Source organism: Schistocerca piceifrons, chromosome 7, assembly GCF_021461385.2.
Source record: "Schistocerca piceifrons isolate TAMUIC-IGC-003096 chromosome 7, iqSchPice1.1, whole genome shotgun sequence".
NCBI lineage: Eukaryota > Metazoa > Arthropoda > Insecta > Orthoptera > Acrididae > Schistocerca > Schistocerca piceifrons.
In genome coordinates this window covers 209,627,258-209,653,273 of record NC_060144.1, presented here as the reverse complement: position 1 = coordinate 209,653,273, position 26,016 = coordinate 209,627,258, and the positions used below count along the sequence as shown (strand labels likewise).

The following is a 26,016-nucleotide window of genomic DNA, read 5'->3' as shown; positions in this document are numbered from 1 at the left end:
GACAAGCTAATATCAAACACAATGTATTTACATTAGTACAAATTCAATCAATCACCAACTAGATAGTTGTGAATTAATTACAATCAACTGTTTCACCTTTTTACGGCAATGCCATAACGAATACTAAATTCACTTTATTGTCCTGTACAACATTGTAACGAAAAGAAAACCCATTACTTCGTTTCCTCTTACACCAATACTACAACAAATGTTCGAAATGACCACCATTCGCTTCTACACATGCTTCATTATGGCGAACCCAGTTTCGTCGCACTTGTTCACACACATGCACATTGGCCTTTATGGTATTGGCAGCATCTAAAATCTTCTGCATCAATTCGTCCACATTATTTACTGGCTTAACATAAACAAGTTCCTTCATATGGTCCCAAGTGAAAATCCAGTGGATTTGAATCAGGGCTGCGTGCTGGCCATCGACGTGGACCTGAATGCCCGATCCATCGTCCTGGAAATCGACTATCCAAAAATCTGCGTACTCTGTGACCAATGTGAGGTGGAGCACCATCGTGGAGGAACCACATGTTATGACGTATGCCTAACGGAATGTCTTCTAATAACGTTGGTAACAATGTTTCCTCTAGAAACATTCGGTAATAGTTACCAGTCAAACATGCAGGTAAAACATAGGGCCCAATTATGTAATTATTGAGCATACCCGCCCACACATTTACAGAAAATCGTCACTTAAAATGTGTTGCCACTACGTGGGGAGGATTGTGGACACTCCACGTGTGCATGTTATGGAAATTAGTTATTCCGTCGCGAGTGAAACACGCTTCATCTGTGACGAGTATTTTGTTGACAAAATCATGCTGCGCACTGTTTAACAAAAACCACTCTGAGAATTCACGTCGTGGAGGGAAATGTTGTTCTTCCAATGCTTGTACGTGTTGAATGTGGTAAGGCCGCAGACGCTTCTCGTGCAAAGTGCGATGAACGACAGTGTGCGATATACCCACATGGCAGGCGATGCTTCTAGTACTCTGAGAAGGATCCTCCTGGACGTGGTCCAGAATTCTTTCCTCAGCTTCCAATATACGGTCAGCGTGTTGTGGGCCTCTGCCTTCTGCACGGGGCAGTAAAGAGCCAGTATCTCTCAATATAAGGAAATTAAATACGTACTCGTCAGTTGTATTCTGTCATGATGTAACAAAAACGGAAAGCATATCGGAACAGAAGATACGTTTTGCATACGGACAAAAATTTGCAAAGGTGCAGATAACTACTGTACTTAATTAAGATGTAAATGCATAATAATCGCATACAAATAGAGAATTACAATGACACAAACCTTTGGTGCACAGCAGCAAGTGTCTTTCGTGCAGGAATTCGTCGTTGTGGGAAGCGTTCTCGATAAATTCGTACAGCTGCCCTCACAACATCTTTTGCCTCACCATAAATTAAATGCATATCGCATAGTTCAGCTATAGTAAATCTCCTTTCCATCTTAACAGTTAACAGAGTTGCAATAACATCTGCACAGTCTACTCGCCTACTGTCTTCGCCCGGTGTATTACAATGATGCAGCCACTCAGGCCGCAGCTTCAATCACTCTGCAAATGAGTTAATTTGTGAAATATTTGCCTGTAAGCGTGTAAGTGAGAAAAAGGTTAGGGAAGGTTTGAAATTATGCTTAAAGCTTGCTGGAAATCACCAAGTGCTCTCATTATGAAACACAGGATGAATATAAACTGGTTAATTTGCTTTCCACTGAAAGCAAAAGTTGCTGTAAGCAGATCTTACTGTAAGCAAAACATTCTACACTGTAAGTAGACTGAACTAAGGGTCATCCAATTATTTAATTTAGCAGGCACATTCAGTGATATATGTAGATACTGTATGCAAAATGTGTTGTAAATAGAATTCATAGTAGAGAGCTAATAAATTAAAACTCCATGCCTGATGCTGAACTTTGACTGCGTGAATAGAACTGCACTCATTCTCGAATGCTGGATGAGTGAAGTTCATGTATTTGCACACCTTCAGTTACACTGCTTAAAGACAATTACACAGTTATAACAGAGATGCTGAGCCACATAGACAACACAAACACTCACTCGCACTCACACATTGCACATGCAATCGCAAACAAAATTTACGTCCAATTCTACCTTTTAATGAGTAGATCATGAGAGCATTTAAAATTGTTAATTCAGGCAATAATTACACGGAATTTGAAAACTGAAGTTTCGTTGCCCCTAAGCTACAACTTGTGCTGGCTTGAACGATAGTGGTTTAGTAATGTAGATTCTGGAAATAATTTACTTTGTCAGCTTAGTTGTAGTGTTCCAAGACGCTATTTAACGTTATTTTCTCAGTCAGTTTGCGGAATATTGAGGTCTGTAGTTCTGAACATCATATATTTTCCATTTTTGTCCTAGCAGCCAGTATCAACTTATCAGGGAATAGATAGTCATCAAGAACACAGAGTATTATATAATCAAATGGGTTCAGTAGCACACGCTTAAATTTCTTCAATAGAAATGAAGAAATTTCATCTGATACTGCTGATTTTTTATTTTTTAATTTATGTACAGGGTGATTCAAGAAGAATACCACAACTTCAGGAATTTAAAACTCTGCAACGACAAAAGGCAGAGCTAAGCACTATCTGTCGGCGAATTAAGGGAGCTATAAAGTTTCATTTAGTTGTACATTTGTTCGCTTGAGGCGCTGTTGACTAAGCGTCAGCGTCAGTTGATGCTAAGATGGCGACCGCTCAACAGAAAGCTTTTTGTGTTATTGAGTACGGCAGAAGTGAATCAACGACAGTTGTTCAGCGTGCATTTCGAACGAAGTATAGTGTTAAACCTCCTGATAGGTGGTGTATTAAACTTTGGTATAAACAGTTTACAGAGAATGGGTGTTTGTGCAAAGGGAAAAGTTCTGGACGGCCGAGAACGAATGATGAAAATGTAGCACACATACAGCAAGCATTTGTTCGCAGCCCAGGAAAATCGACTCGCAGAGCTAGCAGAGAGCTGCAAATTCCACAATCAACTGTATGGAGAGTCCTACGAAAAAGGAACGTCAACTACCCGAGGCGATGGATCGGCCGCCAGGCAGCCCGTGACAGAGCACTTCATCACTGGCCTCCAAGAAGCCCTGATCTTACCCCCTGCGATTTTTTCTTATGGGGGTATGTTAAGGATATGGTGTTTCAGCCACCTCTCCCAGCCACCATTGATGATTTGAAACGAGAAATAACAGCAGCTATCCAAACTGTTACGCCTGATATGCTACAGAGAGTGTGGAACGAGTTGGAGTATCTGGTTGATATTGCTCGAGTGTCTGGAGGGGGCCATATTGAACATCTCTGAACTTGTTTTTGAGTGAAAAAAAACCTTTTTAAATACTCTTTGTAATGATGTATAACAGAAGGTTATATTATTTTCTTTCATTAAATACAACATTTTTAAAGTTGTGTTATTCTTTTTGAATCACCCTGTATTTTTAGGCTACCAATAATTGACAGAATGTCAATTTACTGCTGACCCGCTCTATGGTGAACTAATATATATGTTGTGCATCCAGTTTCATGCAGACATTGCTACCAACAAAGTCTGTAAAGTCATCATTAAAAATATTATGAAAAGGAAAGTTGCTACTCACCATATAGTGGAATACCGAGTCAGAATAGGCACAACAAAAAGACTCGCAATTATAGCTTTTAGCTGCTTAGGCATTTGTCAACTTCTGTTGTAATCATTAAAATATTGTTAACTAGAAGAGGATCAAAATGTTATCATTTTTCATAGTTAATTTCATGTTATTAATCTTAGTTTCTGTTGCATTGTTTCTGATTTTATTTGCAATTGATGGGCAAGACTTTGAAACTTTATCGAAGCTTCCTATTGGACGACTAATTAGTTCTGCTTTTACTGTCCTGCCTTTTGTGTGGAACTTATATTTGCACTGCATGTAGAATAACTCAGAGATCAATATTTATCGATATTTGTGCATTTTTTAACGTGAGGGCACTATTTAAACCTTTTGCTGATACAGATATTTTTATCATAGGTCATGTCAAGTGTTGAGCCATTATCACCTAAGCCGACTACCTGCACCCAGATCCTTCCTAGGGAACCGCTTCTTGCCTGCTAAATAACATGCACTGGGCTCCTGGTGCAGTGCTGAATCTTTTGAATGTAGCTTGTGAGCTACATGCTTTACAATCCAGTGTATCCAGTTCCTCTGTGCTCTTTGTTAATGCTAGCACAATAATTCATTCATAAACAATTCACGAGGGAAATGAAGTGCTCACTGGAAGATACTTTCAATGTACCTAAATATGATTAGAGTACCCAAATTTTTCTCGGACAAACTCCAAGATCAGAAACAAATGTTTTTGAACGCCAAATCTGTCTTTTGCATTGAAATAATTTGATTACATTGCACAGACCTGAATGTGTACAATCTTTTAATCACTTCGACTAGGTATGTGATGTATTTACTTCATGCAGTCTTTGGTGAGTTCGTGCTTGGCTACCACCAGGCTCCAGCATTTGCAGCATTTTTTCCCTTCTGTGCTGCAGGTCTATCCTCTTGCTGTTCTTTTTCCCCTTACTTGGGGAACATGTATGGGATGTTATTGGGAATGTTCTGCACTGTCTGTCGCTGACGTAAGAACAGTCTCACCTTTGTTTTTTGCTCCCTTTTCCTTTCTTTGTTTCCCTTCTCTTCTCACTTCTCTGCTTCGGCATTTGAAGTTCCTCTTTTTCTTCTTCCTCCCTGTGCACTCCTAAAGGCTGGCCCACGTGTCTGACGCATAACAGGTGACTAATTCCCAGCCCCAGGTCGACAGGTAGGGTTCGCACATGCCACCTGGTACAGGCCAGGCCCAGGGAGGGGTGATTGTCTGAGCTGCAGCCTTCCCAAATTGCCGATTGGTCCCTATATCAGGTGATCAGAAGGTGTGACCAGAGGTGTGAACAATCACCTAAGGCGGGTGCGTCCCCTTGTGAAGGGGGCCCCCTGTTGGAAGGAGTGCACCATCAGAGATGCTGGCAATCATGGGGAATTTTCTCACAATGAGTCAATCATTTTCCCAATTTACATCTACAAAGCGTAAACATAATGAGGCTAATGATTCAAAGACCCTTCCCGCTGCACCACGGTTCCTCGTGGCCTCACGTACTGAAGACGGTCAGTCCTTCGCCACAATAAATCTGTTTGTTATTCAGAATGGTGTCGATGCAGGTGCCAGCCCTGTGAAATCCTGCTCTCGTTTACGGGATGGCACTTTGCTTTGGAGACTATTTCTGATTCTCAAGCACATCAACTGCTTGCTGCCTCACATCTCCATGGGTACCCTGTTCATGTCGAGGTCCATAGAACTTTGAATTCTTCCCGTGGTGTAATTTACACCTGGCTCTATGGTCTATGCTCTATGGTCTAACTGAGGCCAAAATCCAATCTTACCTCTCTGATCAGGGTGTCGTTGCCATCCATCATGTACTGAAAAAGGTAGATTCCTCCTTAGTGCCCACCCGCACTCTTTTTCTCACCTTCGATAGAGTGATGTTTCTGTCCAACATCAAAGCAGTCTGTGAAATTATCACAGTCTGGCCGTACATCCCGAACCTGATGCACTGCTACTATTGTCGTCGTCTCAATCACACTGGAACATCTTGTCGACACCCAGCCAAATGTGCCACATGTGGTAAGTATGCTCATGAGAGTTACTGTCCGTCTCCTTCTCCCTGCTGTATCAGCTGCAATGGCGACCATGCCACCGGCTCTCGGGATTGTCCCATGTATCTTGAGGAGCGGGCTGTCTGAGAGATCTGGGTAAAGGAAAAAGTGCCTTACTCAGTAGCTCGCAAGTTACTGGATAGTCGCAAACTCTGCATTCTCCCGTCTGGCACCTATAGTTCTGTTCTTGTTACCCCTCGCTCCATGAAGGACGTGGCCACGGAGATGTGTGACCTCCAATTCAGCTCTGAGGTTGTGAAATCATCCAATGTCAAGGTAGCATCGCCAACCCCCTGTCCAGCTGTGCAATAAGCAGTCAAACTCTCGCCTCAAGGGGTGAAGCCACCAGCTACCCAACTGGTCGACCAGAAAGGACAAAAGGAGTACTGCTGTGTAGACTTCCTCCGTCACTCCAGCCAAACAACACCTGAATCTTCCTCTAACTGGAAAGGCTCAAAGAAGTCCACCAAAGGCAAACGGTCTTCTCCTTCACTAACTCGAACATCCTCTTCAACGGTGTTGCCACGTGACACCTTAGCCCGGCCAGCCTCCTTGTCACTGGTATGCACCACCAGCTGTTTTTCAGCATTGGATTCCTCAGACCAACCGCACAAGCAAGCATATGCTTCTGTGGACCTCATGGAGCAGGATCCTCCTGCTCCTGTGCCTTTTAGTAGCTACTCTTCGCCGGCAGTCACTCGGCAGCCACCGAGATGACACCCCTACATCTCTTCCTTAGCATGACTCTCCTTCAGTGGAATGTTCGCAGCCTTTGGTCTCACAAAGAGGATTTACGGCTGCATTTAGCATCACAGCGTCCACTTGTACTCTGCTTTCAGGAAACGAAATTGCACCCTCACGACCGCTTTGAGCTTTCACATTTCCTACTGATTTGTTTTGACCTTCCCCCTGAGATCGGCATTCCATCTCATGGGGACGTCGTGCTGCTCATATGGGATGACATTCATAGGCAACCCATCTCCCTGACTAGCCGTCTTCAAGCTGGTGCAGTTCACCTTTTCCTTCCCTCTGAACCATTTATGTCTCTTCATCATTCGATGTCACCAGAGCAGACTTCGTTCAGCTTATTGGGCAGCTACCTCGATAATTTTTTGCTACTCAGTGACTTTTAACGGGCATCACACCCTTTGGGGATCTCCCAGGCCTGACAGAGAGGTGCCCTCTTGGCTGACCTTCTTAACCAACGTAGCCTCTTCTGCCTTAACACTGGAGCACGCACTTTCCTTTCTGACCCCTCGCACACCTGTTGTCATTTGGACCTATTCTTCTGCACTGCCCAGCTTTCCCATTATATCACAAACTTTATCATTTCTGCTGCAGAACGTTCCATTCCTCGCACTTCCTCTTTACAACTTCGTGTCCCAGTCCCTTGGTGGACTGAGGCATGCCATGATGCAAATTATGCACATAGATGAGCTCTCCGCATTTTCAACCGTCATCGTATGATGACGAACTGCATTCATTATAAACAGATGAGTGCAAAGTCTCACTGCCTTCTTGGAGACGGCAATGAAGCTAGCTGGATTTCATTCACTAATTCTTGTAACAGTTACACCCCTTCCTCTCTTGTGTGGGCCAACCTCAGATGGCTGTCTGGGACCGAGATCCATTCCCCAATCTCCGGCCTGACAGTAGCAGACGATGTCCTTGTGGACCCTATTGCTATCTCGCAACACCTTGGGCCGCCATTTTGCGGAAGTTTCGAGCCCTTCTCACTATCACCCTGCCTTCCTCCATCAGAAACGAGGAGAGGAGGCTCGGACGATACCCTTCTCTGCTCTGAATCGTGAGTACTGCAATGCCACCTGTACTATGATGAAGCTAGATCATTGTCTCAGTTCATCCCAATCTTCCGCCTCAGGGCCAGACGCCATCCACATTCAGATGTTGCAGCACCTTCCTCTTACAGGCAAGCACTTTCTGCTTAACATGTACAACCACGTCTGGGCAGAGGGCACATTTCCTGGATGCAAGCGTGAAGCCACTGTCATACCCATACCTAAGCCCGGTAAGGACAGAAACTTTCCTTCTAGCTACTGCCGATTTCTCTTACCATCTCCTTTTGCAAGGTGATGTAACATACGATTCATGCCCAGCTGGTATGGTGGCTCGAGTCACGCAATTTACTGACGAATGCACAGTGTGGGTTTCGAGCATGGTGTTCTGCAGTTGACCATTTTGTTACTTTGTCCACCCATGTCATGAATGGTTTTCTGCAGAAGTTCCAGACTGTGGCTATTTTTTTCAATTAGGAGAAGGCCTATGACACCTGCTGGAGAACTGGTATCCGCCGCACTCTTTATACGTGGGGCTTCTGTGGCTGCCTGCTCTGTTTCCTTCAGGCATTTTTAACAGACCAAGTTTTCGAGGTACGTGTAGGTTCTGCCTTGTCGGACACCATTATTCGAGAAAACGGTGTGCCTCAGGGTTCCGTCCTGAGCATCATCCTCTTTGCAATCGCCATTAACCCTATAATAAACAGTCTCCCGCCAGGCATCTCTGGCTCCCTTTTTGCTGACAATTTTGCCATCTATTACAGTTCTCCATGGACCTGCCTTGCTGAGCAGCGTCTTTAGTGATGTCTTGATCATCTTTACTCCTGGAGCATCAACAATGGCTTTCGCTTTTCCACTGACAAAACCATCTGTATCAATTTCCTGCGACGCAATTGGTTTCTCCCACCATATTTACATCTTGGGCCTGTTGCCCTTCCTTTCATCAAAGCTACGAAATCCCTGGAGCTGATGCTCAATAAGAAACTCTTGCTCCTCCCATGTGTCTGATCTGGCAGTCTGCTGTACGTGGTTCCTCAATGTCCTACATGTCCTCAGTGGTACTTCCTGGCATTCTGATCGAACCACCTTCCTCCATTTGTACCAATACCTTGGCTTTTCAAAACTCGTCTATGGGTGCTTTGTTTAAATGTCTGCACGTCCATCCATCTTACGCCATCTCACCACTATCCACCATTGTGGCATCCATTAGGCCACGGGCGCCTTTTACACTAGCCCAGTTGAGTGTCTGTATGCTGATGCTGCTGAACTACCACTGTCCTACTGCCGTGACTTTCTTCTCAGCAGGTGTGCATGGCATTTGTCTGCCATGCATGGCCACCCATCCTATGCCTCTTTCTTTGATGATGCCTTTGATCACTATTATGGGGCACGTCCCTCTTGTCTGTTAGCTCCTGCAGTCCGCTTTCAACACTTGCTATGGCGGCTTAACTTCACACTACCTGCAACTTTCCTGATGGGTGTGAACTCTTCACCACCTTGGCTTCATGAAGTGGCCCATGTCAACCTTGGCCTTCATTTGCTTTTTCAGGACACTACTCCAGCCTCAGTCTATCGCCTTCAGTTTCATGACCTTCGCATGGAACTTCACGATAGTACCTTTGTATACACTTTTGTCTCTGAGACTGACTGTGGGATCGGGTATATCTTCATCATTGGCACCCATGTCTTTCAATATCGGCTTCCGGCGCACTGCACAGTATTTACAGCTGTGCTCTTCGCCTTGTATCAGGCCACGGAGTACATCCGGCGGCACAGCCTTCCCAATTGTGTCCTCTGCTCAGACTCACTCAGTGCCCTCCAAAGTCTCTGTGTGCTGTACACTGCCCATTCCTTAGCACAGCAGGTCCGGGAAAACTGTCACTTGCTCACTCTTGGTGGAGCCAGTGTGATGTTTCTGTGGGTTCCTGGTCATGTCGGTCTGCCAGGAAATGAGGCTGCTGACGCTGCTGTCAAGGCTGCAGTCCTCGTACTTCAGCCCCCAAGTTCCTATATTCCCTCTGATGAGCTTTGTGTTGCCGTCTGTCAGGAGGTGGTGTCTCTTTGGCATCGCCAATGGCCCTCGCTTCACGTGAATAAGCTCCGCCTTATTAAGCCTCTCCCAGTAATTTGGACAACCTCCTCTCGACCCCTTTTGCTGGGAGGAGGTCATTTTAAGTAGAGTGCGTATTGTGCATTGCCTTTTTAACCATCGTCATTTGATAAGTGGTGCTACCACATCGCTTTGTACACATTGTGCCCAAGTATTAACTGTCCGCCACTTCCTGACTGACTGCCCATATTTTAACCGTTTACGTTCCCGCTTGAGTTTTCTGTCTGAGTTATCATTCGTTTTAGCAAATGACAAGCAGGCTATCGACCAACTTTTACTTTTTATCCAGCAAAGCAATATGGCGAAGGCCATTTAATTTTTAGTTCTGGACCTGTGTTTCAGTATGTTGTCTTTTTTTAGCCATTTTTCCGTGTGCCTGTTTTTAGCTGTCTTTTATTATGTCAGTTAGGACTGACATATAGTCGTTTTTTAACTTCTCTCTGTCTTCATGTTCTATAGTTTTGACTTGGGCGAATATGACTCCAGTTGTTTTCTGTGCCCTAAAGCAAAGCAAAGCAAAACAAAATAAAACAAACAAACAGTGAATATTGCTGCAAATCGAGAATCAGGTCTGTCTCTTGCTGACATACAACTTCACGTGGAAAGACACTTCAAACTTGAATTCATGTTTGAATACTTTTGCAACATGTAGTATATATTTTCAAACCATTTTTGTGTTTCAAGACACGATTCATGACCAAAAATCACAATACCGAATATAATTGTCGATTTTACATGGGAATAATTTCAGCATGTCTGAAGGAGATAAATATGCATAATTTTTGTTATTGTACTATGTAGTCTACATAATTACATCATGTAAAAAAGATACCCATCATCATCATCTGAAACAGCAAGTTTATTTTTTTCCAGCATACTTCTTTATTTAGGGAGACTCTCCAAAGTGAGAATACTTAATTGTTTGATTAATTTTTAAAATATGTATTTTCAATACTTATTTTCATCCTTATGCAACTTTCATGAATAATCAATCAGAGTATGCAAATATAATTGTTACCATCATGTTGGAATTTCATCACATTGTAAAGCGATGAATAAGTATAGTTTCTGTTTAACTGGCAGAATGAACCCTGTCTGTTTACATCACACAAGAATTGATATTGTACCATCTGAAACACCCAGTCTGTTCATATGCCTGTGAACTAATTCATCTACTTACTTTTTACACACCTTGTATCTATTCTCCATCCTTCTTTTTAAACTGGGCTTTGGACCAGCACTGGCAAACTTAAAAATAGCATTTTATATTCCTTTTTTTTAAATATTTTTTCATTTCTTGTTCTTTTATTTTTAATAATTTAATCAGAAGTGTCAGGTAATTTCAAGTATCATTTTTAGTTCCCAATTATTTAGTAATGCTTCTTTGTGTGATAAGTCTTGAAATCGGTTACAGCACACAATTGCATGTTGCAAGTTTTGCATTGGTATCTGGTTTCAGAGTCTGCTTTATGTTCTATGCATCTGCGCATTAGTGCACTTTACTTTAGATGTTCACTCACAGTAACACCTGGTAATTGCCTCCCTGTAAATTGTAGAGGATTCTCATCGTCAGTGCTCCTTCCTCTCCCAACTGTTTTCCATTCTGTTGCATATTTTTCAACTTTTTCAAGCTCAGCAGGTGCCATCTTTTGCTCTGTAACCTACCTGTGGAGAGCATGAGCATTTAAAATGCACAATCCAGAATGCGAAGAATATATTTTTTTACTGTTTCACAGTCATATGCACTGATCACCCCAGCTAAACCAGTAATCTAAAATTCATAGGGATTTCTTGACTTTTTGCCAATAGTCATGTCAGTCATCTCTGTTTCAATAATTTGTGTTGTGATATGCATGGTCAGCATCCACATTTCTCTTATTGCACCACGTGATAGCAAGCATCTTGTCAGTTAACATAAACTCATTTCTTCTCATTTCAGTTTCAGTGAATCTGTTGCTCCTATTTTTATGAACAGTGTCATATGCAGTTTTTAATTGGCTATGAGGCCAGAGAAACAGATCTGACCTGCAGTATATATTGCCGGCATACAATGTGTGTCCTTGTTCCAAATATGGTCCCGTAAATGTTGCAACTCAGTCACCACTTTTTGCAAAATTGTGGAGCAGGAGCACAATTTCAGTTGTTGCAACAGTGCACTGTATGTAACGAAATCCAAAATGTACCCAGCCTTGTCGTTATTCAGAATCTACAGGAGTTGGACAGAAAATAGGAGCGCTGAGGAAATGCATGCTTGAACATAAAAGCAGTTGTCAACTAAGCCTGCAGGGTGTGCGGTTGCATTTGAATGCGACCAGCTCCTGTGCAATGTCCTCAGTATGTTGCAAGTATCAGCTGTATTCAGAAAAGTGTTCTGTTTAGTTGTGAGTGCATTGTATCGGAGTTAAGTGAAATCTAACATGGACAACTTGCTGGTGCTCATATGGTGGATATTTTCATAACCAATATAGCAGAAGTGTTTGGTGTTTCAAGAGGCACTGCATCGAAGATTTATTCTGCATACCGAGAAAGCAGAGAAACTTCATCTGCTAAGTCACAATATTTACGAAAACACTTGTTAGTGATCCTGACATTGAAGAGGATTGTTACGAAAAGGTGAAAGGGCGAGAACTGTAAAAATCGCTACTGAACTATCACCACCAGAACAACTCAAAGGGAGCTCCGTAAGTAGGGAATCGCAGGGTGAGCTGGAATTTTGAGAACCCTCCATCAGTGATGCAAATGCCTAAAGGGAGCTCCGTAAGTAGGGAATCGCAGGGTGAGCTGGAATTTTGAGAACCCTCCATCAGTGATGCAAATGCCTGTAAAATGTGTTGCTAAGGCCGGTATTACACTATCAAATTTCTTTGTCCAATATCTTTGTCCAATATCTTTGTCCAATATCTTTGTCCAAAATCTTTGTCAAAGATATTTGATAGTGTAATAGGGACTTTGTCAAATGTCGTCCAATATTTGATCAAATCTAGGGCCTCGCTGTATATTTGATCAAAGAAACCGCTTGTCTTCTGTTCACTGCAATGTGACATGTTAGCACATGGAGCGCTAGCATCGCTGCAGCGTTCTGTCGTCTGTAGTGTTTTTATAACCATTGCCGGTAAATACACTCCTGGAAATGGAAAAAAGAACACATTGACACCGGTGTGTCAGACCCACCATACTTGCTCCGGACACTGCGAGAGGGCTGTACAAGCAATGATCACACGCACGGCACAGCGGACACACCAGGAACCGCGGTGTTGGCCGTCGAATGGCGCTAGCTGCGCAGCATTTGTGCACCGCCGCCGTCAGTGTCAGCCAGTTTGCCGTGGCATACGGAGCTCCATCGCAGTCTTTAACACTGGTAGCATGCCGCGACAGCGTGGACGTGAACCGTATGTGCAGTTGACGGACTTTGAGCGAGGGCGTATAGTGGGCATGCGGGAGACCGGGTGGACGTACCGCCGAATTGCTCAACACGTGGGGTGTGAGGTCTCCACAGAACATCGATGTTGTCGCCAGTGGTCGGCGGAAGGTGCACGTGCCCGTCGACCTGGGACCGGACTGCAGCGACGCACAGATGCACGCCAAGACCGTAGGATCCTACGCAGTGCCGTAGGGGACCGCACCGCCACTTCCCAGCAAATTAGGGACACTGTTGCTCCTGGGGTATCGGCGAGGACCATTCGCAACCGTCTCCATGAAGCTGGGCTACGGTCCCGCACACCGTTAGGCCGTCTTCCGCTCACGCCCCAACATCGTGCAGCCCGCCTCCAGTGGTGTCGCGACAGGCGTGAATGGAGGGACGAATGGAGACGTGTCGTCTTCAGCGATGAGAGTCGCTTCTGCCTTGGTACCAATGATGGTCGTATGCGTGTTTGGCGCCGTGCAGGTGAGCGCCACAATCAGGACTGCATACGACCGAGGCACACAGGGCCAACACCCGGCATCATGGTGTGGGGAGCGATCTCCTACACTGGCCATACACCACTGGTGATCGTCGAGGGGACACTGAATAGTGCACGGTACATCCAAACCGTCATCGAACCCATCGTTCTACCATTCCTAGACCGGCAAGGGAACTTGCTGTTCCAACAGGACAATGCACGTCTGCATGTATCCCGTGCCACCCAATGTGCTCTAGAAGGTGTAAGTCAACTACCCTGGCCAGCAAGATCTCTGGATCTGTCCCCCATTGAGCATGTTTGGGAGTGGATGAAGCGTCGTCTCACGCGGTCTGCACGTCCAGCACGAACGCTGGTCCAACTGAGGCGCCAGGTGGAAATGGCATGGCAAGCCGTTCCACAGGACTACATCCAGCATCTCTACGATCGTCTCCATGGGAGAATAGCAGCCTGCATTGCTGCGAAAGGTGGATATACACTGTACTAGTGCCGACATTGTGCATGCTCTGTTGCCTGTGGCTATGTGCCTGTGGTTCTGTCAGTGTGATCATGTGATGTATCTGACCCCAGGAATGTGTCAATAAAGTTTCCCCTTCCTGGGACAATGAATTCACGGTGTTCTTATTTCAATTTCCAGGAGTGTACAACTAGTGTGTGCCGACAACTACAAAATTAATAGAGATGTCTGAAGTTGATGAGGCGCTTTACAACGTGAGGCACCCTGAATACAAAGATAGATTAAGAAGATTGGAGACCTAACCTGACCTAACCTAACCTAACATAACCCTCTCCTGTAGCAAGGAATCGGAGTGTTATAGTGAGCCTGTCTTCTGAAGATGTAGCAGTTCTTAAGTGAATATTGTGCTTTGTGATATGAGGATACACTTCATTGAGCACATACAGAAATGTATGCTCATCCATTCTTAAGTAATTGATGTACGACTTGACGTCTTCCACTGTAAGCTTACGTAACAAGTTTTGTTGAATGCTTTTATCGTGTCGTCGTAAAACCCACGGCTTCACCCAGATTAGATTAGTTTTTCGTTCCGTAGATCCGTGCTGAGGAGATCCTCGTGGATGTGGAACATGTCGATTTTTTTAAGCTGAAATAACAATACTAATAGTATGAATAAATACAATACATCATTTGTTTCTATTAAAAATTTCGGCAATGGAGTAGAAGGAGTTGGCCAGTAGTAAGTCTTTCAGGCTCCTTTTAAACTGATCTTTATTTCTAACTAAATTTTTTATGTTTCCTGGCAAATTATTGAAGATGAGTGTTCCTGAGTAGTGGACCCCTTTTTGAACTAAAGTGAGTGCTTGTAAGTCCTTGTGCAGATCATTTTTGTTCCTGGTATTGTATGTATGAACTGAGTTGTTTGTTGGAAAAAGAGATATATTATTTACGACAAATCTCATTAAGAAGTAAATGTACTGAGAGGCAGTAGTTAGTATACCCAGTTCTTTGAAGAGGTTTCTGCAGGAGGTCCGTGAATTTACTCCACAAATAATACGTATTACACGCTTTTGGACCTTGAAAACTTTTGTTTGACTTCAAGATTTACCTCAAAATATTATCCCAGATGACATTATGGAATGAAAGTATGCAAGCTTTTTCATTTTTATGTTGCCTATGTCTGCTAACACTCGAATTGCAAATGCAGATTTGTTAAGGCCTTTCTGCAGTTCTGTGGTGTGCTCCTCCCAACTGAATTTATTATCAAGTTGTAATCCCAGGACTTTTAAGACTGTCAACCTCGTATGTATGGTTCCATTTTTTTCCCCCCACTTCTTTTCCGCATGTGCACACAAAGCAATTGGAGTACGTAGAACTGCTGCGGTTAATAACAAGTTGTTGTCAGCCATCTTGAACTTTGACGAAAAATTTGATGACAGTGTAATACCCCTTGTAGCGCTACGTCAAAGATCTTTGTCAAATATATTGGACGGAATATTGGATCACATCTTTGATCAAATCTTTGACAAAGAAATTTGATAGTGTAATACCAGCCTAAAGCCATGAAACTTGGACTGTGGGACAATGGAAGAGTCTTGTTTCACTCTGTGTCCAATTTCTGACCACGTTTACATCCCAAGGGTGAAACATGGCGGAAGTTCGATGACGATGTGGACAGCCGTATCTTGGTATTGCATTGGTTCCATGGCTACTCTGCAAGACTGCGTTATTGTCAAGAATTATGTTACCATTTTAACTGATCAGGTCCATCCCACAATGCAATATTTGTTCACCAGTGGTGATGCTTTCTTTTAAGATGACACACAGCTCAGATCATCCAGGACCGGTTTTGTGAGCGTGAGGATAAATTTTGTATCTCCCCCGGCCACCACAGTCACCAGTTCTCAGTATTATTGAGTCTTTGTGATCTGCTTTGAGGAGAAAGGTGTGTTATTGGTAAAGACAAGCATTCCATGAACTATAAAATCCCCAAGTATTCATGCAATCATGCACTGTCAAACTAAAATACATGCATGGTCAAGTGCAAAATACATTAAAATATTACATTATCATTTTGTTCCCAGTTTATTAATTCACTTCCCTTTTTGCACCGTTGATAACTAACAACCTTTCAGCTTATCAGTCAATGTATGGTAGATGATCTCCCTACATTGCAAAAAGTTACAGGCACAAATTTGAGTGAACATATTTGTTACAGTGGCAAGTCAAGTTCTTCATTCACACTTTCGCTACAATATATTTACTTCACTGAACAAAAGAATCTGTAGTCTGGGTCCCTGTTTGACATTGTCCAGTGCATGTACTCTAATGTTCTCTTGGGCATGATTGAGAAATCTCTGGAATTCCTCAACAGCTGATGTTGAGTCTACCAGTGGCATGGTAGAGACATGGCTCCTAATATTGTTACTGTAAAGGCAATTTAGAGATGTTTGCTGCTCATTTTTTTTGCATTCAAATGCTGCTTGTACATCTCTGATACATATGGCATCACCTGCAAGGAAACCGGTTGCTACCTAAAATGTGCGAAGTATTTACTTTAGAATTAAACATTAAAGTATTGACGTCATTGAATTAACACTCTATCAATTTTACTATATACCAATTTAATGGCATCAAAATAGTCAGAGTAAAACATCACAGCATCCAACCAAGTACCCCATCTAGTAAGGATGGGCTGAGGGGGTAATAACTACTCAGGTAGACTCTTTTTGTAGCTGCTACACATGCAGGGGCTGTTGAAGACACAGGTGTAGAACAAAATATTATTTTAAAGTGATTAATTTATTTTTACAGCTTTGTGACCATTGAAATAGTACATCCCCATATTGTTCACATCTTTTTAGCAGAAGATATCAAATTATTGACAGTGTCATGATTAGAGCATATTGCTTCTGCAACATGATGGAGCCCATGAGCAAGACATACATTGTGTTTTACGTTTGAGTAGAACATTTTAATAGCTTTCCCAGCCTTCAGCGTGTAGGGAGCAGCATCGATTAACAGCATAATAACTCTGCTTCTATTTATATTATTTGGTCACAGAATATGTAAAATTTAAGCAGCATTTTCTCAGAAAATGGTTCATAAAAGCAGAGACTTAAATGAGAACTCAGTATTATTTAAAATGTTATCCCTTTACAATATCTTATTAAAACGTACAGACTTCATCACCAAAGACTCGAGCAATAGTGGAGTTACTTGCTCATTGCAGGATTTTACAGCGCGTTAGATGGGGTTGTTCAGACCCATCCTCAGTTAATTTTCATACAATTGGGTTAGCGACATAGTACACCATCGGGTCGGTTGTTTCATATAAAGATATCCATATGTTAGAAGTTCTTGTGGATTTTATACAATAGCTGGCTAGTAAAACAAGAAATATTCATTTGTGTGTAAAAATACTTCTCCTTGCAAAGCATGACTTGAAATTTTCCAGTACATTTATCTGAAATTAAGATCCTCTCGTTATATGGATATGATTTTTTTAAAAAAGAACTGGACTTCTTATTTAATTAATTGTTTAAATTAAATTTTGTAATGTTTTACAAATACCTAGTGCAATAGAAAGTTTTCAGAAAAAGACTAGTTTACCACTTTACTACAGCAATCACAGAATACATCTCCATCTGATCTTATAAAATCCTCTCCTCTTATTCACCTGAACCTTTAATTGAAGGCATATTCGAAGCACATTACCACATGGAAACAGAATAACAAAGACAGTTACTAGTAATGAGGTTCACACACATGTTGCGAAGACAGTTTAGTGAATAATTTCAGTTTTAGAAGAATCAAAATTGCTAGTGAGGTTTGTTCAAATTTCTCCATACAGCTCTGCAGCTGTGATGTTGTCAGCCGTGGTATCTGAGTTATTGGGCTAATTTTCCATTGTCACGAATCAAAGGTTGTTGTGGATTTATGGATAAATAAATGATATGTGCCCTGCAGAGGGCTTTTGGTAAAATTCTGGGGAAGTCATCCTATTGTACAAAGGCGCCCATATGATAGTTTGTACAGGAGACGAAGCCTAGACCTGGAGGTATGTGGAGTATTTCTAATATTCTGGAAGACTAATGGTGACTTTTAAGTAGTCGTAAGAAGCTTCAGTTTGAGCCCTGTTAAAAACCTGCATTATAGTGACTTTTAAATAATTTTCGTGGAAGAAAAAACACCTAACTACACTGTGTTCTCCTTTCTCTGAGAGCTGGGAGGAGGGGGGGGGGGGGGATGCAGCCTCCCTTAACCTTGTGTATGAGTGCTCTTCCTATTGTCAGAATCTTAACTTTGTTTCTTATCCCCAGCCCCAATCCTTTTCTTTCTTCAGTCCTCATTCCTGAAGCAAAAATGAGGATCACGAAAATCAGAAAACTGAGGTGTCTACTTAGAAGTATTAAAATATGCATTTAAACAGAAAATAATGTGTTACATTCGTAATTAAAGTAAAAGTGCTTTAGATATGCATTATGCATGTTTTTATTCCCAAAAAGGTCAAAATATGCACAGAAGTAGTATACCTATTTGGAATCGGAAAGTAATAAAATGGATAAGTACTAAGTTTGAGCTATGTCCAGTGATCCTATAAAAACATGCATTAGTGTGGAGTTCTTGTCTTTAGTAATTGCAATCCATCTCTGTCATTGTTACCTAGACTTTGCAGGAAGAATGGTAAAATATTCCCTTGAAAAACATACAGGATGTTTATTTATCCATTCTGAGATAACTGGAACAGTTTCCAGTGACAATAGTTTTGCTACACCATACTAGACATGGCCATGTGGTGTGTTTTTGGTGTTTGAATAGTTTTGTCCATCCCCCTCCACTTCATTTGGATTGGACAAATTATTTAAAAGAGTATCAATCTTTGAGCAACATGAGACTTTCATCAATTCAGTGCTTCTAATGTAGACTAAATAAACTGCGAAACACTTAGTAAACTTGATTGACAATATTCTAATTTTAAACAAATTGTGGCCTCCAGTATTCAAAGTTGTAAATCATTCTCAAAAGTAAAAGAGCCTGGGACATAATTCTTCAAAAAACTGTGTTAAATTATATCTCTGGATCAGTAATCATTAATTTTCAACTTTTGAACTTCAGTCATTAGAAGACAAGTAGCAACAAAATAACAAAGCTCTTTAAATTCTGTATCTTCCCACATTAGCAGCCTTTGTGTTTACGTAAAATCAATTCCTACCATCTGCTACAAATTGGAACAGATCTCGTGACAAAAATATCAAAAAAAATTACTAAATGCTTGAGTTATTAACCAGTTGACATTTGTGTCCTGAAGCAGAGTTATCAAAGGCATGCTCTGTTCTGAAGTGTTTCGCTATCACTTTCTGACTCTTTAGATTCTAAGTAACTGCTGACTGCACATATTATAGAAACATCAAACTGTTTAGCTGTAGCAGCTGATGTGCAGGTTGAAGCCCACTATTTGGAGATCCTGTTGAAGGCACATCACTGCTATTACTATCAGAGAATTCACTCTCACTGCCACTCATAGTGAGTATCTCTATTCTCTCTCGATTTGTGCAGCCACTGCTATGTGACATTTCTCTCATAGATTAAAAGAAATTAATTCTGACGGGTACATGCAAGGCAAAGTAGAAATCTGCAACATGCGACCACAATAGCAATCCTAGATACACACTCAAATTATGCAGCTAGAACGCACAGCCACTACTGGAAGAACAGTGTGGAAAATCAGCTTTTTATGTTAACATGTCTAGAGGATGCAGGTATCTGTGGTTCACTGCACTTAAACTCATCCCCAACAGTGAGAGGGCCAGAGGAATGGGATGTATAAACATGTCGTTAGCACTTAAGGAAAAACTGTGGTTAAGTGGTAATTCAGGACATCAAAGAACATGTTTGAGCTATTGTTGACTCCCTTGTGTCATGGCTGAGACAGCCACCTCAATTAATGTCCCAGGTAGTGAGAATAAATGAACTTTATTCATTATCCTAAATGAAATAAAAGAAAGCAATCATTTGGAGTTGAGTACACACTACTTGGTTCCAGTCCACTGATAGGTGCTGGCATACCGCTAGTAGAGTTGTTACTAGGGCAGCATTTGTGTCATATCAGCAGAGAGCAGTAGTACTCAGAGGTGGTGCAGGAGAGGGAGAGGTCCCAGTGAGGTGGAAGCTTGTAGCCAGTCAGAGGTAGTGTGGCTGCTGTGGACGATGTGGAGACATGCGTCCATTGGATGGGCTGCAGACACTGCCTGCATGCTCTAGGGTGAAGGTAAGCTGCTCACTGACAGGCTGCAGATACAGCAGATATTGGGCCCAAATTTGAAACCTCAAACGAAGTACAGAGGAAAGACTTGGACATGGCTTGAAACGACAGTCCGATTGAAGAACTGGTGATTGCAGTTTGTACTTAGTCTGGAGCAACTTCCTATGTGAGGTGGTTTGGAAGAACTACGCTGGGGTGAAGAGAGCTCAGACTGAGGAGTCAGCAATTGCAGTTGGTCGTTGGCCTGGAGCGACTTCTGATGCAAAGTGGATCTGATAATCCAAGCAGCATCCTTAATACAGACCTGGTGGAAGAATAGTGCCGAGATGATCAGCAGGCATGTGATCTGCGGAGGAAGAATCTGTGCCCATGATAAGAGTGCTAAATGGATGCCTGGAACCATGTGTTAACATGGCTCCTGTGGCTGGTGCAGTTGACAACAAACATAATCAGAATTGCCTCATGTGTTCCAACATTTCTACAGAATCCAAACTGATCTTCCCCCGAGGTCGGCTTCTACCAGTTTTCCCATTCGTCTGTAAAGAATTCATGCCAGTATTTGCAGCCATGACTGATTGAACTGAAAGTTCGGTAATTTTCACACCTGTCAATACCTGCTTGAAGTCTGAGGGTATTTCTCCTGTCACACACATCTTGCTCACCAGATGGCAGAGTTTTGTCAGGGCTGGCTCTCCCAAGGCTATCAGAAGTTCTAATGGAATGCTGTCTTATGTTGTGATCTCACTGTTAATCCTGCATCTCCTGCAGTGGTGTTAACAGCAGCACAGGATGGGTGGCAGCGTGTGTTATATGTCAGTTTCGCATAACAGTGGATTCCAGGTGGATAGAATAACTTCAGTAGTAATAATTGCTGGTTAGCAAAATTCCTTACTTCAGATATGTCTTAGTAGAGAGATTTTGTTTGCAGATAGTGTCCCTTTGTGCTAATACGTGTTTCTTGGGGTGAATTTAGAATTACATTGTAGCTGTAGTGTCTGGCCTAATTCATCAGAGAGGTGACCATTTATAATCTCTGGTGAGAGAGAGTGCTCATAATTTGTTATAGCATGAGCTATCTATCTGAGTGTGTCAATTACTAGATCTGTAAGATAGGTTACAATCTTTACTGATAGTCACTTAAAGTATTGATACTGAAGTCTAAGAGTATCATGGGATGCACACTTTTGTGATCCGACATTAATTTACTCAGAACTCCATCGAGTGGTTTCAGGAAATTAGGTATCAAAATTTTGGGGAGGGGCAGAATCTATATATACATACAACAAGGATAGAAACTACAAAATATAAATTTGAGGATGGTAATTTCAAACTCAGCAGAAAAGTTTTTCATCCAAAGTACCTTTTTATGATGGTTATAAGCTTACGTATTTCAAGTAAATGGCTACACCACATTTATTATGTGCTCAACAGTAAGATGTTGCTTGGTTATAGCTACATAATATGAAGTAATTATGTTATCTGCTGATACCTAATGTCCTGTAACAACTATATTTTGAGCCAGTCCTGTGATACCTGCTTCAGGAGAATCTGTTTTATTACATAAACCTTCTACACGACATTGCAAAAATGATATCTTATTCCTGATGAATTTGAGTAGTCATCAAGCTCATTTTAAGGAAGTATTTTAAAAATTGGGTATCTGTACTGCACCAAGTGAGTTCCTCTACCAGTATGTTGTGCACACCAAGGAAAAAACCTTAATAAGTATTACACAGATAGTTCTATACATGTTCATGGAACAAGAATGAGTTTGCACTTACATTTACCAAGGAAAAGCAAAGAAAAAAACTCTAAACAGCATATTGTCTTAAGAATTAGAATTATGTTGTTATTTTCTCAAGGAGATAGAACAGATAGTTAAACTGTAATTATTTATAAACAGTCAAATCATACCTCTTCACTAATGCATGCTGCACAATTAAACATTACATATAAAATCCAGAGTTGAAATTAATAGTAAAAAAGTGTCACAAAGTATTTGCTAATGCATAATACTGATGTCTCACCTTTTTTCCAAATTCGAAATCTCACTCACAATGAGGAGGGATGGGCGATCTGGTGACGTAGCTTTCCAGACAGGCAGAAGGGAAGAAATTGACGTAAGAGAAGTGGGGCAGCAAGATCATGGCCCTAAAATCACTACCACATGTGTGTTGTTCATGCAGTGAAATGTGTAGAGAGAATAAATGAAGTATATAATTACTGTTAATATTATTAACTTAACTTGTTCAAAGTATGAATAAACATAAGAGCATTGTACATTAGGAATAACTTGTTAGGTAATGGATTTGTTAAGGCATGGGCTTCAGTTTTGAAGGGATGGTGGCATCTGCTATGCCCAACCTCGTGATTTAGATTTTCTGTGGTTCCCTGTAAGTGTTCACACATCTGTATGTATGTATGTATGTTTGTATGTTTGTTTGTTTGTTTGTTTGTTGTTGGTGTTGGTGGTGGTGGTGGTGGTCTTCAGTCCAGAGACTAGTTTGATGCAGCTCTCCAGGGTACTCTATCGTGTGCAAGCTTCTCCATCTGCAAGTACCTACTGCAACCTACAGCCTTCTGAATCTGCTTAGTGTATTCATCTCTTGGTCTCCCTGTACAGTTTTTACCCTCTACATTTCCCTCCAATAATAAATGGGTGATCCCTTGATGCCTCAGAACACGTCCTAACAATCGACCCCTTCTTCTAGTCAAGTTGTGCCACAAATTCCTCTTCTCCCCTATTCTATTCAGTACTTCCTCATTAGTTATGTGATCTACCCATCTAATCTTCAGCACTCTTCTGTAGCACCACATTTCGCCAGCTTCTATTCTCTTCTTGTCTAAACTGTTTATCGTCCATGTTTCACTTCCATACATGGCTAAACTCCATACAAATAATTTCAGAAAGGACTTCCTGATACTTAAATCTATACTCGAGGTTAACAAATTTCTCTTCTTCAGAAAAGCTGTCCTTGTCATTGCCAGTCTACATTTTATATCCTCTCTGCTTTGACCATCATCAGTTATTTTGCTCTCCCAATAACAAAACTCATCTACTACTTTAAGTGTGTCATTTCCTCAGCATCACCTGATTTAATTCTGGTACATTCCATTATCCTCGTTTTGCTTTTGTTGATGTTCATCTTATATCCTCCTTTCAAGACACTATCCATTCCATTCAACTGCTCTTCCAGGTCCTTTGTCTGACAGAATTACAGTGTCATTGGCAAACATCAAAGTTTTTATTTCGTCTCCATGGATTTTAATTCCTACTCCAAATTTTTCTTTTGTTTCGTTTACTGCTTGCTCAATTTATAGATTGAATAACATTGGGGATAGGCTACAACCCTGTCTCACTCACTTCCCAACCACTGCTTCCCTTTCGTGCCCTCGACTGTTATAACTGCCGTCTGTACAAATTGTAAATAGCCTTCCAGTCCCTGTATTTTACCCACGCCAGCATCATAACATGAAAAAGAGTATTCCAGTTAACATTGTCAAAAGCTTTCTTGAAGTCTACAAATTCTGTAAACGTAGGTTTGCCTTTTTTTTATCTATCTTCTTAGATAAGTTGTGGGGTCAGTATTGCTACATGTGTTCCAACATTTCTATGGAATCCAAACTGATCTTCCCCTGAGGTCAGATTCTGCCAGTTTACCCCTTCGTCTGTAAAGAATTTGTGTCAGTATTTTGCAGCCGTGACTGATTAAACTGAAAGTTCGGTAATTTTCACACCCGTCAATTCATGCTTTCTTTGCGATTGAAATTATTATATTCTTCTTGAAGTCTGATGGTATTTCTCCTGTCTTGTACATCTTGCTCTCCCAAAGCTATCAGTAGTTTTAATGGAATGTTGTCTACTCTCGGGGCCTTGTTTCGACTTAGGTCTTTCAGTGCTTTGTCAAACTCTTCACGCAGTATCTACAGTATCTCCCATTTCATCTTCATCTATGTCCGCATCCATTTCCATAATATTGCCCTCAAGTACATCGCCCTTGTATAGACCCTCTATATACTCCTTCCACCTTTCTGCCTTCCCTTCATTGCTTAGAACTGGTTTTCCATCTGAGCTCTTGATATTCATGCAAGTGGTTCTCTTTTCTCCAAAGGCCTCTTCAATTTTCCTGTAGGTGGTATCTATCTTACCCCTAGTGATATATGCCTCTACATACTTACATTCGTCCTCTAGCCATCTCTGCTTGGCCATTTTGCACTTCCTGTTGATCTCATTTTTGAGACATTTGCATTCCTTTTTGCCTGCTTTATTTACTGCATTTTTATATTTTCTCCTTTCATCAATTAAATTCAATATCTCTTCTGCTACCCAAGGATTTCTACTAGCCCTCGTCTTTTTACCTACTTGATCCTCTGCTGCCTTCACTATTTCATCTAAGCTACCCATTCTTCTTCTACTGCATTTCTTTCCCCCGTTGTTGTCAGTCGTGCCATAATGCAATCTCTGAAACTCTTTACAATCTCTAGTTCTTTCACTTTATCCATTTCCCACCTCCTTAAATTCCCACACTTCTGCAGTTTCTTCAGTTTTAATCTACAGTTGATAACCAATAGATTGTGTTGAGTCTACATCTGCCCCCTGGAAATGTCTGAAACCTTCCAGTGTCTCCAGGTCTCTTCCACATATACAACCTTCTTTCATGATTCTTAAACCAAGCTATGATTAAGTTATGCTCTGTGCAAAATTGTACCAGGCAGCTTCCTCATTCATTCCTTACCCCCAGTCCGTATTCATCTACTACTTTTACTTCTCTTCCTTTGCCTACTATCGAATTTCAGTCCCCCCCGACCATTAAATTTTTGTCTCCCTTCACTATCTGAATAATTTCTTTTATCTTATCATAGATTTCTTCAGTATCTACCTCATGTATGGATCTAGTTGGCATATAAACTTGTACTGCTGTGGTAGGCGTGGGCTTCGTGTCTATCTTGGCTACAATAATGTGTTCGCTATGCTGTTCGTAGTACCTTACTCCACACTCCTATATTTTTACTCATTATTAAACCTACTCCTGCATAACCCCTATTTGATTTTGTATGTATAACCCGGTATTCATCTGACCAGAACTCCTGTTCCTCCTGCCACCGAACTTCACTTATTCCCACTGTATCTAACTTTAATCTATCCATTTCCGATTAAGGGATGTGACATTCTACACTCCGTTTCTCCTGATGATATCCTCCTGAGTGGCCCCCACCCGGAGATCCGAGTGGGGAACTATTTTACCTCTGGGATATTTTACCCAGGACGACGCCATCATCATTTAACCATGCAGTGAAGTTGCATGCCCTCAGTAAAAATTACGGCTATAGTTTCCTCTTGCTTTCAGCTGTTTGGAGTACCAGCACAGCAAGGACAATTTTTTTTTTTTTTTTTTTTTTTTTTTTTTTTTTTTTTTTACAAGGCCGTATCAGTCAATCATCCTGACTGTTGCCCCTGCAGCTCCTTGAAAGGCTGCTGCCCCTCTTCAGGAACTACATGTTTGTCTGGCCTCTCAACAGATACCCTTCCATTGTGGTTGCACCTATGATACAGCTATCTGTATCACTGTGGCATGCAGACCTCCCCACCACCGGCAAGGTCCATGGTTCATGGAGGGGGATCTGTATGCGTAGGACATTCAGATTACTAATGTTATCACGAAAGGGGACAGATAAAAAAATGTACCCACCAAGCGGTGGCAGGAGAACACACATTTAAAAAGGTATTAAAGTTGCAAACTTTCCTTCTCATCCTGTCCTGTAAGTCTCTCCTG

The 26,016-nt window shown here is 41.7% G+C and overlaps 1 protein-coding gene across 1 annotated transcript in view; it reads left to right on the top strand.

The window, feature by feature from the left end:
* LOC124804667 (leucine--tRNA ligase, cytoplasmic) overlaps positions 1–26,016 on the top strand; it is a 167,947-nt gene that overhangs the window by 26,978 nt on the left and 114,953 nt on the right. The window lies entirely within an intron of this gene.